Source organism: Tachysurus fulvidraco, chromosome 5 (assembly GCF_022655615.1).
Source record: "Tachysurus fulvidraco isolate hzauxx_2018 chromosome 5, HZAU_PFXX_2.0, whole genome shotgun sequence".
Taxonomy (NCBI): Eukaryota; Metazoa; Chordata; class Actinopteri; order Siluriformes; family Bagridae; genus Tachysurus; species Tachysurus fulvidraco.
The window spans coordinates 15064492-15080755 of NC_062522.1; the positions used below are offsets into that span (position 1 = coordinate 15064492).

At 37.0% G+C, this 16264-nt stretch overlaps 1 protein-coding gene across 9 annotated transcripts in view; it reads left to right on the forward strand.

Annotated features, from left to right (window-relative positions):
• Positions 1-16264, forward strand: part of ptprfa (protein tyrosine phosphatase receptor type Fa) — a 196265-nt gene that overhangs the window by 35915 nt on the left and 144086 nt on the right. For 5 of the 9 annotated variants that reach the window (XM_047813428.1, XM_047813432.1, XM_047813426.1 and 2 more), the window contains exon 1: positions 3886-4160. The exons of 1 other annotated variant lie outside the window; for it this stretch is intronic. The gene's annotated coding sequence lies outside the window, so the exon portion shown is untranslated. Of the gene's footprint in view, positions 1-3885; positions 4161-16264 lie in introns of those variants that run through there. 3 more of the 9 variants (XM_047813429.1, XM_047813430.1, XM_047813431.1) reach the window with 1 other exon arrangement.

Below are 16264 nucleotides of genomic sequence, written 5' to 3' on the forward strand. Positions count from 1 at the left end.
GTGCAGTATGGTGTGTAAATAGTGTATGGAGTGTATATGGAGTGTATACATGTACATCAGCTCATGGTTTCCAACACTCATTAGGAAGTCTTGCAAACGAGCTACTTGTGTAAATGCTGTATTTTTTATGTCTCTGGCTGATTATTCCTTGACTCTTGCCTGTGTTTTGTTTGATTCTTTGGATTGCAGTTCTGTCCTTGTTGTTTTGATTTGTGTTTACAATTTGGATCGTGTATTGGAGAAATGATGATTGTGGTTGATTACATTTTCTGTTCATAGGACTCATACACATAGATCCTGAGTGCTCTCCCAGGTCCTATGCATTATATCTGCACTATTTACTGTTACCGAGGCAATGCTTGTGTTTTGCTGTTCCTCAGCACCTGTCGTGTGTAAGACAAACGACACACGGTGTTCTGTGTCCATCCAACTTAATGCATCACTTGCTCAGTGTTAAGTCAGGTGTTAATGATTAAAAACTCAATAATAAAAATTGATTTTGTTTAGTACCGTGTGAGTTAATTGAACGTTAATTATGTTAATTATACTGTTAAGGAAATGCTTTCGAATTCAACACAAGTACAAAGTGGAAATTTCATTTGACTTTGCGGGCCACAATAAAGGGGCCACATCAATATATCCATTTTTTTCTTATTTATAATATATTTTAATTTCATTTCATTTATTTGTTTAGCACTTTTAACAATTGACATTGTCTCAACGCAGCTTTACCGAAGCATAGAAACAGAATAAAAATTCTAAAATTAAGTTACTATTTATATCAAACTTTTATCCCCAATGAGCAAGCCAGACGTGATAGTGGCAAGGAAAAACTTCCTAGAGATGATATGAAGAAGAAACCTTGAGATGAACCAGTACAGAAGGGAACTCATCCTCATTTATGTGACACTGGACAGTATGTAATGTAAATGTAGATAATGACATATAATATTTGCCCTACTCATTTTATAAAGTTTAATCCAATTGAAAATGACTGGATTGGTTAACATTTGTATTACCTTAACTTCCTAACAAAAAACACACAACGAATAAATTGCTATAAGCTCTTGTTGACATTTGATATGACTTCTGAAATTCAGAGTTTCAGTTAGTTCATCTATAGCTTCTTAGTATGCTGGCCATACCTTTTACCATGATTCAATTCATAGTGCCTTTAGGGCTTGCTTTATTTGTAGTTTATTTCCCAGAAGAAATATGATGTTGTGCATTTCTCCTTAAACAGTCTTCTTTCAGAATCCACATTCTGTTGATTTAACGCAGACTTATATTTCACTGCACTGCAAAATCCTAGTCTATATACGTACATTAGTATGTATGTAGTCCTGAGCCTGAAAAACTTCTTAAAGAACCAAAAAGTCCACAGTGATAAGCTAGACCTGATATACTTTCTCCTATGTAGTTGGGTATAGTTGAGGCAAAACCTGCTGGGTATAGTATAGGCAAAATCCAGTGTTTCAGTGTTCAATGCCCTGGATGTTTGTTGATGTGATGTTTCATGGTGTGAAGTATTGGGTAGGTTATTGGTTAATAGTTAGGATTAGTGCTTAGCTTAGACTCCTGAGACCAGTTTAATCAAATCCAAGTCCACTCTCTGGACATTTGATTCTGCTACAAATACAATACCCAAATATTGGCAAGAATGAAACTACTCACATACCAGGACTTTCCTTAATTCGCTCTAAAGTTGATCATTTCTACCACGTCACATCACTTTACAGCAACTTTTAAATTTGTTCTTCACTTCCTCATATACCTAAATCTCGTGTTAAAACCTTGCCCTGCTCTGAAATGATAACAGGAAACAACTTTTATTTCAGACAATACAGTCTTTAATTCTTGATAAAAAAATCTGGAAAGGTTAGGAAATGCAGTCATATAAGAGGAATAAAATTCTTCAGGATGTCATGTTAGAACAGAGGCTTTTATTTTGTCACATATACATTACAACCCAGTGAAATCCTTCCTTCGCATATATGGCATTGGAGGTTGGGGTCAGAGTGCAGGGTTAGCCATGATACAGCACCTCTGGAGCAGAGAGATTTAAGGGCCTTGTTTAAGGGCCCGACTGTGCAGTTTGGCAGTGATCCTCCAAACAACAACCCAAGAGCCTTAACCGTTTGAGCCACCATTGTTAATAAATCAATCAACTTTGGTGTGGTAACATATCACACCACACCCCATCACTGAGTTTAATTACAGATTTTAAATTTGATGGCATATGACGCTGTGTTTCCCGCTTACATGTTTATTCATGTGTAGTGTGTGTGCATGTGTATGATGTTTCGTGGGTTCATTTGTCTGTTCATCCCTCATGTATGAACACCCCATTTGTAGTTCTAATGTTGCAGTAAATAGAAAAAGATCACATCTATGCAGAGCTTGGCTAAACACAAACACACACACACACACACACACACACACACACACACACACACACACACACACACACACACACACACACACACACACACAAACACAAAGCATGAGAGAGCTTTCTCTCCAACTCTTGCTGTCTCTCATAATCTCTGTGTGTTTAATCTTCTGTCTGTCTGTCTAGAACAATGAGCCACAGTCACTTCTGAATGACACAATACTCAAATGACTTTAGTTTACATCACCATAGTGATATTCCATAGCAACCAGATGGTCTTTCTATTACGCCTCTTCTAAAATCAGTGATCACTGATCACTCCAGCTCCTGTGTCCTTAAAGTTTGATAGATTCAGTTGTATGTTACGTGAATTTGGCACTTTTTATACAGGATGATCGTTGTGTTATGTCCCTTTTTAAACAGCAAAACTTTAATCTATTTACTAAAATGTAGAGTAATGAGTGTGTTTTCCGTGAGATTAATTGTGTAAACAAAAAGTGTGTGGTGCAGATGATTTACAATGAGTGTTTGTGTGAATTATATTATGTGCAAAAGGCCATAGGTAAATAAGATTTGTGTGTGCTCTAAATGCTCCCAGTAGGATTTTTAAGCTTTTAAGCTTAAATAGCTGCTAACCTCAGTCAATATTAATATTAATATTAATTCTAACAGTAATATTAATGTTAATTATTAATATTAATTAAACAACTATTATTATTATTATTATTATTATTATTATTATTATTATTATTATTATTATTATTATTATTATTAGTAGTAGTAGTAGTAGTAGTAGTAGTAGTAGTATTGCATTAATTTATGCTTCAGTACATTAAAAACTTAAATTAATTGTTTTATTTAAATATATTTAAATTTATTTAAAAATCTGAAAATCGAAAGCAAAACATGAAAGAAACTGAAAAATAAATCGCCTTGGCTAAAAGTGACTTATTAAAACCTATTAAAACAACAATTATTGGGAAACTACAAAAAGGAAGTTCTGATTATCAGTGAGATGTACAAGTCATTTATAGACGAGTTTAAAAATAACATCTGTATGATGGAAGGTTAGTGAGTTAGAAATATCAGTAAACACTATTACATGGTGGGTTGCAATCAGTTAAAACACACACACACACACACACACACACACACACACACACACACACACACACACACACACACACACACACACACAATTTCACATTATCTCCATTATCTTTATGACTGCTCTGATGCCAGTCTGTCTGTCTGCCTCGTTTTTCAAATAAACACAAATGCTTCTTAAGGCTCAGTAACACTAGGCGGACTCATCCTCGTTATACTTACCTGTGCAGGAACTGAATGGGTCGCTCTGTCCTCTGATTGGTTAAGGAGTGTAAATCCAGCCCCTCAGGGGTTTGTTGTAACTCAACACCTGAGAGAGAGAGAGAGAGAGAGAGAGAGAGAGAGAGAGAGAGAGAGAGAGAGAGAGAGTGAGTATGTATGTGTCTGGACTGGCCTTATTCCCAGTCTCAGAAAGCTCACGCCTCTCCCTCGAGACACACTTTCTCTCACGCAGATACACACACACACAAACACATACCCTCAGCATGTCAGGCAGGTGGATTTGATCGGCGTGCTTATTCAGACTTGACCACCTGGAGCTTTTTTCTATCAAGCCGGATTTTACTCTTTTATTTTATTTTTTGGGGAAATAACAGTGTTTCACAGCTCACTCTGGATTTGTGATTCTAATTTATCTTCACAGTTTTTCCTCCTTCACATGGTAAGTTCTTAACTTCACTTCATATTTCTGGCAAGTAGTTCAAACTTTGGTGAATTTATGTTTTTTTTTAAAGCAGAATTGTAGATTTGTTGATGACTTTTCCATCCTTTCAGCCGTAGATCATTCAAACCTGCCACAGTGTTCCTGAGTTCAAAAACATCTCAGGTTGTTTTATTGTCACTGAAGAGAAATGCCTTGGCCAGAGGGATACCTTTTAGGTGGAACAGCAGTGCGGTTCAAATCTACATTTTTGAAAGCCTCACTTTCATACTGATGCATTTGTGACAACTTTTCTTTAAGAAAACAACTTTCTCTTGACATGTTCTTTTATTTTGCTGTCTAAGCACTGAACCACTCACTGATCTGCGCTTTTACATTCTGACCTTTCCTTTCTTCCTTTTCTCTGATATCTTATCATTTTGGCACTTTTGAACCTGAAAGCTTTGACCACATTCTTGTCTTTTATGCTTTGTTTGACCGCCGCGTTCCAATGTGCAAAGATGTCTAAGGTTGTTTTATTGTCACTGACTTGAAATGAAATCCCATGATTGATGTGTCTTGTTTGATTTTAGTTCTTATTTATACAACCTACAGTGAACACACACATACAGGAGATTAAAAAAAATTCTGTAAAAGTTATCAGTAGTCTCAAAATTCACCTAAAACAGTATTATAATTATAAACTCACCATTTCTTTTCCTCTACAAGTCTATAAAATACTTGTGTGATGTGTTGTCCTGTTTTAGAAACACAGTGACTCATTTTGTTTAACATACTAAATATAAAATGCAGGTTTTCACAGCATGGGTTTGATCATTGGAGCAGATTTCATCATCAAAACCTTTTCTTTATTCAATACATAAAAAGTTGTGGATGAGTTTCATTACTGTAGGTGTCGACAAATTCCAGTGATTCAAGTAATGCACTCATGGATATTTCACTTTTTATCCAATTACAGTTGGTTGTCTATGAATCCTTGTCCCAGTCCACTGTGATAAACGGATTCATTTGATTCATTCATTTGTGTTGGAAAACTTTTTAAGGAGAATATTCAGTTTTTTTTCTTGTCATAATCAGCAGAGTTAAAGTTGCACTGATTGCGTACTCAATTAAAAATGTCTTTTAGGGAGAAGTCAGTGTGAAAGCTGTGTGTGTGTGTGTGTGTGTGTGTGTGTGTGTGTGTGTGTGTGTGTGTGTGTGTGTGTGTGTGTGAGTGAGTCCAAGTGACTGGTACTGTGCGTGACTGTGTGTGAACAGGAGTATGTATAGGAAAGAGACCCTCCATCTCGGGGGAGTGATTCCATTTCAGAAAGGCTTATGTCTTTCAACAATGTCTTTGTCTCTCCTAATCCTGTAGACCTACACACACAATTTAGCAGTCTCTCTCTCTCTCTCTCTCTCTCTCTCTCGCTCTCTCTCTCGCTCTCCCCCTCCTCTCACTGTGTTTCTATCCCTTTGTCCGTCTCGCTGTCTCAGTCTCACATGTCCCCACACCCCACACATGCAGGTTGCTCTTATTCATAGTGACGATACAGGCGGGTGAAAAGAAAGAGCTGTAACTTGTGTTAGTGTGGGTGGGCATGGTGAAGGGAAGGGCGGGCTTTAAGGTCAGACTCATATAACCCCTTCTAGCCCTCCTGCCCCTTTCTTAGTGTTTGAGCCCATAAAGTCAGTCGAGGCTATCTCTAAAGGTCATGACCTTACTGGGCTTTTGAGCTCCACCAATATTAACTTCTTTTTCAAGCCCAGTGATGGTGAATGATTTATATAACTGCTGTTTCTCTAAGGATGGAAATCTGTCTGTTTACTGGCTAAACATGCACATTGAACAAAACCTCATTGACTTTAGGTCTGTGTTAGGACAAGCAATATGGCAACAATGATCCAAGCAATCATGACCAACCAATAAGCAAACAGTCCCATTGCATGCAGTTATATTATTTATTCCAGAGCAGTGCTAAATTTTTTCATTTAATTCATCAGAAGGGGATTCATTTCTGTAATGGCAGCTCTGACAGCCTTTCTTACTGCAAGGCACATCTCAGGTTTCAGTGAGAATACTCATTTTAATATAATATATCTAGTAACTTATTCATAGGAACTCGTATAGTGGGATGTGCCACATAATCTAAGCCTAATAAATAATGGATTAAAAATGTGCTGTTATTTAACTTAATAAAGAACTGCATAGGGATCGATATGATGAAGATTTCTGTAAGGAGATCTTTATTTAACATCTCTGGATGTGTCAGGTGAGAAAGCTTTGTAACAGACACTAGATTTTCAGCTTTTAGGATTTTATACATTGCACTTTCTTGGTGACAGAATGAGGCGCAATTATTTTAGATTTTTTATTATTCTGTGATGAAACAATTGTTTGTTGATGCTATAATGTGCATATTTATGTAACAAAATATATAATTGTTGGCTAATTGCTGTTATAAAAGATGACTAAAAAGTGTTTTTTCCCTTTTATCCTTTATTTATATAACAGTACCAAATACTAATATGTTATTCACACACCAGTTGTAGTATTTTTGTCTATAATTTTCCCAATTTTCTGACAAATTCACACTGTAACACAACTTTGTTTAAGAGTATTATCTATGGTCAACCTCATTCTAGGTTTACAGCTTCTATCTAGGTACTAGAAAGGCGAGTGCTATTTCTAGTTGAAACAATACACAATAAGTTAGATTTAGTTTGGTTGAGAATGTATTGTTTTTTTTACATTTCACTGTACTAATGAGCCGTACCATTCTGGCACCGACACCACACACCACATACTTTGGGTGTGCTAATGAAGGTTGTGAGTTCAAACAGATTGGATTCTCTCAACTTTAAATAAAAGCATCTGCCCAATGGGTTCAGAAGCCACAAGACACAAGCCGCTCCGTCCTACCTGCATCACACAGGAGCCTTAATAAAGGTGGCTGAGTGGATTGGACACAGGAATGAGCATGTTTTCAGGCTGGTATGAGGAGGAGCCCTCACACACACACACACACACACACACGCACACACACATGCACACACGCACACACACAAATAGAGTTTCAAGCATTCAGTTCACTGATCTATTAACAGGAGTGTTTAGCACTAATTTTCCGACAAGGATCTTAACTACAGTAGGAAAGAGAAAGTGCTCCATGTGATGCTTTTTGAATAGAAAACAAATGCGTCCTAAACATTTTAAGGGAAAGGGGAGAACTTTTGTAGACATGATATTGAAATGTCATGGAGCGAAGAAGAGCTTCCTGATGGATAAAATAAAACATGCCAAGGTTAATTAGGACAATCAATATGGCAGGACATATTAGGGCATCTACTGCAGCACTAACTAAATCAACCCTAACCCTAACCTTGCTCTTTCAGCTAATAATCACACTCAGAGTAAGCAACATTTTCCTCTGACAAGTGCATATTAGCATTCTGTATCCTAACGTAAATATTTTGCAATAGCCAAATCTCTTTGTAGGAGTTAACTCTACAATCTCAGAGATAAGCATTTTAGGCTATCAGCTATCAAGCGATCATGTATCATGCTATCGGTTAGATAGAGATCAGTCAAGACAAACTGTGTACACCGTGTTTAAAATGGGTTCTTTTATCTCGATAGAGGCGCAGTTGCCTACGGAGACAGAGTAGGTTCTCAGAAATCTGCTTAACCTCTCTGACTTTTTGAGCCCCATCAATGCTCAAGCACTCCAGCCTGCACCGTGGGTTGAGGGGTGTTTTGTGAGAGTGTGTTTGTTCATGTTGAGGTAAGACACATTAGCTTCGGCTGTCTGGGTTCTGCCTAGGAATCTACGTTTTCAGATCCAGGCTTCACTTTGTGGTGTTTGCTCTGTGGCTCGTTTCTATTTGCCTTCTTATTGTTTACCACAATGTTGTAATTGATTACTCTTGAAATGTGGCTTGTTTTGTCAAAGCTGTGTGTGCCCAGCAGTTGGTTGGAAGGTGGCTGCACGTGTACACACATGCACACACACACACACACACACACACACACACACACACACACACACACACACACACACACACACACACATACACACACAAAGAGGACTCCTCTGAAATATGGCACCATGCTTGTAGCGTTTGTGGATCAAACCCAAGAATGATTCAGTGGCCTTTCAAAAGAACGTGCTTCATATTTCCACACTCTTTGATGGCAGACTCCGAGTCTCTGAAGATGAGTTCAAAATAAATCAAATTTAAATATGCCTCTTGTGTTTCTAGGAAAGTAGTTTGTCAGAAAGGTTCTTTATACAGAAGTGAGAAAAGCCTCCACATTACAATAAGCTGTTAACAGCATTATTCTAAACTGCTGGATTCTGTGTGCCAGTCTGAGCCCAGTTTTTAAATGAGACTCTTTTGTAACTTTTGAAAAAAACATCAAACACGGTGCTTCTGAAAGTTTGAAGTTTTTATAGTTGCTTTTTATCTTTTGTTGAGACACAGGATGATGTAGGTAGTAGTTTCTATTCATTGTAAAAATGTACCTTTAAAGCATTTAGCTTTTTTTGGTGGGGGCAACATGCAAGACGGTCGTCCATCTGTGAACATACGCTGCTGCTTGATTGTAGTAGAGTCTCTGTTTTCTTATTCTGATGTGTTTTTTTATCTCTCTTTCCCTCTCTCTCTCTCTCTCTCTCTCTCTCTCTCTCTCTCTCTCTCTCATATATTCTTTGTTCAAAACACAAGCACTGACTTGCCTTCAAGTCTAAGACTTGATGGGATGTGAATTCTTTCCCTCCAAGCTGTCTCCCCTCTTCCCCGACTCTTGAACTCTCTTGCACATTCATGAAGCATAAAATCCTGAAACTGGGCTGTAAATTAGTAAGCAAGTAATGTTGTAGTAACTCAAGGTGACTGGAGCCAGCCATTTAATATCACAGGGAGGTTGAATGCATAGAGAGGAGAGCATTCGCTGCGTGATTCTATATATATGAGCCAAAAGATGCCTAGAACTGGCACTGCACTATTGAACTGGGAAGAAAGAAAGGACAGCATCACAGCCAGACTTTTTAATGCTTGTTTTTTTACTCAGATGTTCAGCGTGTTTAGTGTGTTAAACTCAGCAACATTGCTAATTATTAATGCGCTTGTATCCTGAGCTCTGCTTTTTTAAAACAAAATCATTAATAATAAGAAATACTGAAAGATGTAAATACTGAAGATGTATTTAGTAGGATGTCTGTTATATAGTTTGATAGTTGTTGTAGTTTGTGCTAACCTATAGGAATAACTTCTACAGGTAAATTAATACTTAAAATATTATTTTGAAACCCAAGTTTTTTGAGTTTGACTTAGGAATGACTTGCACACTAAACTATGAATTACTAAAGAAAAACAAACAAAAAAAACATTTAGCCAGTCAACTAACATGACTATGATCACAAAGCCACATTCCACATTATCACACTAGTATTTATATAGATTAAAGTTGCAAAGGCAAATTCAAAATGTCTGAAACCACGAAGAAAGGAAAAGCACATTAAATCAATCTTAATCATGATCCACCGGATGTCTATTCATTTCCTGCTCATGACATTTAAAGCTCAATGGCCAATCTCACTGATCTCCTGAAACAGTATAGCCCATCCCAAGCACTTCACTCAGCTGAGGCAGGCCTACTGTTAATCCCAGATATCAGTCACCACTGATGAAAGACGTTTTACTTACACCGCCTGTAAACTCTGGAATAGCGTTCCAGAGAACATTAGGAACGCTCGCTCGATATCTGCTTTTAAATCCTGATTACTGTGTCTGTTTAACTTTAAGGTCTTGGCACTTGATTCTTTGTCATAAAGAACTTGTTCTTTGGACTGAATATGAAAAAATGCTATACAAATAAGGATGATGATGATGATGATGATGATGATGATTGTTATTATTATTGTAAGTATTGCAATTATTATTATTATTGGAGAGCATGGAGGTGGTGAAAATCCTATCATGACAGATGTACTTAGACCTCCTTTCAATAGTGTTCTTGTTTTTGTTATTTTTATTATTATGGCCGGATTAATTTATAAGAAGCTACCTCTGAATCTAATGCCATTCATTAAGCAGTCTCAGCTCAGCAGGTAGGAGCTTGTCTTCTTAACTGGAAAAACACTCAAGTGAGAACAAGAAGCTAATCCATATTCATCCGCTGGCCCTCAATGACCACATGCAAAACAGTCATTTCAGATGTGCCATGTTTTTTTTTTTTTGTCCCCTCTTGTGGCATGTCTTTTTTAATGGTCTGAAGGACCACACACACACACACACACACACGCACACACGCACACACACACACACACACAGCAGTAGGTTTCCGATCAAAAGCCACCCCTTCTCTGGAGGATCTCATGCTGGGACCTTCGCAGTATTGGAAAATAATTGTCTTCTTTAGCATATGCATCAGTGACTCCCACCATTACGGTTTTAATGAGCAGAAAAATAGTTTGAAAAACATTTATTTTTGGACTGTTTTGACTATTCCATTAATAGATAAACTTCAGAATTCAATCCGGATGAAACAAAAAGTCTTTTATCAGTAAAAAGGAAGTTTATAGGGCTTGAAAAGTGTTAGGTATTAGGCCTGATCTATACAGGGACATCAAGCGGGGCCCTCAAGCATCATTCATTCATTCATTCATTCATTCATTCATTTATTTTATTTGTTCATTTGTACAAAATTGAGCTTCTAACAAGTTCAAATAACTGGATACAATATTATATAATATGCAAATTATATGCAATTTTATATAAAAATATATATATATATTATAAGGGCACAGCAGCAGTGTAATATTGCAGCACAATATTAATAAAACATTTTAAAACCAATAAAAATATGAATTGCATATCGGTATCTGTAAAGTTTTACATTTTCGACATCATGTGAGATTCCAATACAGATAATGATCTTTCTAATCACTCCTGGAAAGGTTTGACCTTTTATAGCCTATTTCTGTGTGACAAAACTGTGCCAACCTGAATAACTTTATAAATCCTTTCCTTCTGTTTGTTTTCTATATTTCTCTTCTAGGTTAAAGAAACACACACACACATACACACACACACAAGACTGAATAGACTGCAGTGAGTAAAATTATCAAGAGGAAACAAAGAGAATCTGATTGGATTAATAAAAAAAGTCTAATGTTACATGTCAGAGAAACCGTGACCATTCTCTCTTGTCAACGATGTAAGGTATCAGATTAGTTCTAGGGGATTTGAGAGTTTAGCCCAATTAAAATGCTGTTTAATTGCAGCAAGTTAAATTTTATTTGCTGTCAGAGTCGTTTTACCGCTATGAATTAATTAAAGTGAAAGCGGCCATTTTTCACTGTAATCAGTTAGGATGTTGATGTCAGAGGCGGGACGCTAATGAGATGACTGATTTGACGGCTTATCAACGAAGAAAGGCTCAAAATCACATTCTGCTGGGTTTTGTGTGTGTTTGTGTGCATGGGTGTCTTCAGTTGTGTCTCCATTCTTCCACATCTTCCGGTCAGTTATTTAAAGCTCGGTCTTAAAAATCTGGATTCAGCCTCTCTACCACATTGCTATGAATAAAAGCATCTGTCAAATGAATGAACATAATTGTAGAAAAGTGAGTGTGTGCTTTTTGCTTCTTTAGTATCTATAGCACTAAATATAAGGACCAAATACAGTCTGATGCAAGCTCGATTGCTCGCTTTGTTCCGGATGATGGATCTGACAGTAAAGTGAGATTAAATTTGGTCTAGAGAGTAATATGCAGTTTGTTCATGGGTCAAAGAAAAAAAAAGTCTTTTCAAGACAGAAAAAGTAATGCTCTCAAAATTCTGACACAAAGAAAAGTTTATTCAAATAAAACATTTGATGTTTGAGGATTATAATGAAGATTCTTATTCTTAATGAAAGAATAGTTATTTCCTTTTTCTTTTTCTCCTACCCATTTTTAATCTGTTACTCCAATAGACACAGAGAATCCTTTTCACCTGAGGAGTGTCACTAGCTGGCTGTGAGTGCAGTTACCAATGAACAACACAAACATTATTAGGGTCAATTTCTTCTCCGGATGCCATTGGTATAATTTTCTAGCTCTGAGCCTCCCGACAGTGCCTGCTGTATTAATTTGCCGATGAGCACAAAAGCCCTAAATCTACATGAATAAACAGAGGCTAATGACATTCCCAGACCTGTTGTGATTCTGAATTCACAGACCTCCACCTGTCTGTAACCTTCTGTATAAAAGAATGTGATACTGACATCTCAGTAGTTTTACTAAACTGTAAAGAAAAGCTGACAATAATACTATCTCACCATGATTTTCAGATCTAATGCAAAGATAAAAAGATAGCTGAGGTCTCCTTATTCAGCTGTCTGATATTACTGCAAAAAATGAACATCTGGAGTGACATGTGGTCTTCCCTTGTTTGTGTGGGTTCCTTCAGGCTTTCCAGTTTTGTGCTTCCTCCCATAAACATGCATGTAGGTGGATTTGCTTGGTGGATTATGCTAAACTGCTCATAGGTGTAAATTAGAGTGCGCGCGTGTGTGTGTGTGTGTGTGTGTGTGTGTGTGTGTGTGTGTGTGTGTGTGTGTGTGTGTGTGTGTGTGTGTGTGTGTGTGTGTGTGTGTTTTTGTGTGTGTGTGTTTGTATGGATGACCAGAATGAAATCTCACCCAGTTTTCCCCTGACATTTATGTGAATCTGTGTGTGTGTCTGTGTGTGTGCACGCGCGTGTGTGTGCCTGTGTATAACATAGCGATAAAAACCTCTCCAGACTAATCTACAATTTTAAGAGACCTTAAACTGTCAACCTGCCATATTATGTTGGAATTACAGAAAGTCGACTGAACTTAAATATTCAGTAGTGCTAGAAAACTACCAGGTACTGTGACAGTTGATGATTTTTTTTTTTTCACAGTCTTTGGTGTGTTGTTGAAGGAAGAAAAGCAGCTAAATCAGTGATGCCAGTTTGAAAATGTAGGCGTATTGTTGTTTTCTAAAGCTTGTCATCTAAAGTGTTGAGTTCATGTCCATTTTTTCCCCTTCCCTCCTACTGCCATATTGTTTCTGCATTTGTATACATGCACACAGTCATGGACAGGATTATAACATCATTATCCAGTTTCTGAGAAGCTCCTCTCACAATTGCCATCAAATGCAGCTGTAGCAATCCAATATTTAAAATTATTATATTTATAAATAACCTAGACTTTAAATATTTGATATAAAAAAAGCTAATCTAGGCTAATATTTAGTCTAATATTTAGTGCAATTTCTACATATATATTCATTGCTACACTTTGATTAGACCTAATTACAATAATCTATTCTTCTTCACACTTACAATGCTCGTCATGACAAAGAGATTGAAACATCATTATTTGCCAAAAGACCTGGTTATTTAAAGGCTGGAAGTGCATTTATACTTGAACCACAGTAGATAGCAGATGTTATCACAGAAGATAACATTATTATTATTATTATTATTATTATTATTATTATTATTATTAATAATAGTAGTAATACAGTCCAGCAAACGGTCTGAAATATTTCAGCAAACACAAGAATATTATAATATTATTTTATATTATTGATTAAACAAGTCCTGTTGTGTATGTATGTATGTGTGTGTGTGTGTGTGTGTGTGTATATATATATATACAAATATGCGTGTGTGTGTTTACACAGGACTTGTTTAATCAGTAGCTGGAAGATTGTAAGTGGGGAAGTGTGTGTTTGTGTATTGTGTAGATAGAGTGTAGTCCTTGTATCTAGGACACAATGTTTGCTGGGACTTTGTGGCTGAGGGTGATGTGACACTTGCATGCATTGTGCAGCTGTGTAGTTTATGCAGTTTCTGAAACTACAATGTACAGTATTTGTCAGATTAGACAAGCACTCACCAGCTTCCATTTCCCGGAGCCAAACCTGTGCAATATACAACCTAGGACTTTTATGCACATGCTGAGAAGCCATTTTTGTGTGACATCATATGGGTCACCAGTTCATGCCTGTATAAAAATGTATTGTTTTGGTGTTTAAAGTCTTAATAGTGGTTGGACATGTGTTGAATCGTATGTTTGTGTTTATTTCTTTTCATTAATGTATATGTTGTTGCCAATGATTGTTGCCCATGTTCCTATAGTTAGAGGAGAGAACCCCCTGCCAACTTTAGAATGGTTAGATCCAGGATGATTGAATTAGAATAGAATGGATTAAGAGAATAAAATGGCTCCCACACAGTCAGTCTGGGTGGTTTATTGTAGGAGTTGGTGTTTGTAGACGGTGTACCAAGTAAATGCTTTGGTCTTACTGAGGTGGTTCAGGTCAATTGATTTAGATGAACTAGCTTAAATATTTTGTGCATAGGCTAAAATTTGTACAGTTTTATTATTTTTTTTTTAATCTTTGTGGATTATTTTATTACTTACACAGTGTGTGCACTAATAAATCACCCTTCACCTGACTCCAAGCGGCTTCTGTGTCACATTTGCCTCCTATCCCCCGGTCAAATCGTAACAGGGTGTGGGTGTGGGTGGGTGTGTGTGGGTGGGTGTGAGGATGGCCCAAAAGCTACAGAAGCATGACTAGCTCAGCTCTCTTATCACTGTAGTCAGAATTCTGCAGAATTGATATGCTCTAGACTCCCTATTAAAGCCTTGCAGTGTGCACTACATTAACTCTGGGGATTAGGAGCCAAGTGAAGTGCCCTCCTATCTTGTCTCAGCTCTCAGCTTGGCCAGAAACTCATCAGTATGACACACTCCCAGACATTGGAACTCCACACTCTTGCTGACTGTATCGATTAACGCCTACTAACTCCTCCACTTCCTTGTGCTTTTGTGAACTAATCCAGACTGAGATAAAAGTCCACACTCTGAATGCACTTACTGGAATAATTTGCAGGTGTATGAGACAAGTTCAATGCTTATTTGTACTCAAATCAAGATTTTTCAAAATGTGATGAAAATTAAAAAATTAAAAAAATTAAAAAATAAATAAACAGTTAAAAATAATAAGAGGTGTTTGTCACATATACATTAAAGGAGTTTTCTTCACATATCCAAGCTTGTTTTTAATGTAGGGCTTTTTTTTTAATTCAAGTTTATTTGTGTAGTGCTTTTTACAACTGACAAAGCAGCTTTACAGAACATAAACATTGAAAAAAGGTTATCATAAAGAATAATGTAGAGTTTAATAGAATACAAAATTCAAGATTAATGTTAGATATATTTAAATGTGTATGTATTTATCCCCAAAGACTAAGTGTGAGGTGAGTCAGGCAGCAGTGGTAAGGAAAAACTCCCTATGCTAATAAGGGATATCCACTATGGAATAAACTATACACTAATTGTCTTTCATTGTGAATTGGTCTGATTTTGTCCTTGTTAAACACACAGCTACTCTAGTTTGTGGTGGATTAAATAATTTTCCTCCTTTATGAGTAGTTATAGACATCAACAAAATGGCTGATCTGGAGCTCAAGTAGGAAACAGCTGCGTTTCAAGAGCCGTCCTGCTCATAGCATTTTTGGCCGAGACTCGTAATACCGTCTGCCAGTGCTGAAATGCATTTTGTGACCCGATCTGAATGAACTTTATTTGCATTGTTAAATAATTTCCCACACAATGCTGCACTTATCATAAAAAATTCTCTCTCTCTCTCTCTCTCTCTCTCTCTCTCTCTCTCTCTCTCTCACACACACACACACACACACACACACACACACACACACACACACACACACACACACACACACACACACACACACTCTCTCTCTCTCTCTCTCTTTGCACTTGCTGCAGTGAGAACTCACTGGGGTGGATTAATGGCATCCCAGAGTATTTCTTTAATTGACTTTGACTAATTAAACTTCTTTAATTTGACTAATTTAACTTTTCAGAGCTTCTCTCTTGTTCTGGGGTGATTTAGCATTGCATATATCACTGTTAGACTCACTCACACACATACACACGAACAAACACAGATACTGCATCGTAGGGCCTTTTATGCATCCAACAGAACAGATAATGTGCATTAAAAGCAGTTTCCCTGTCCCACTGTGATTATCCACTCGAATTTCCCGTTAAAGGAAGCCACACTGTTGTGT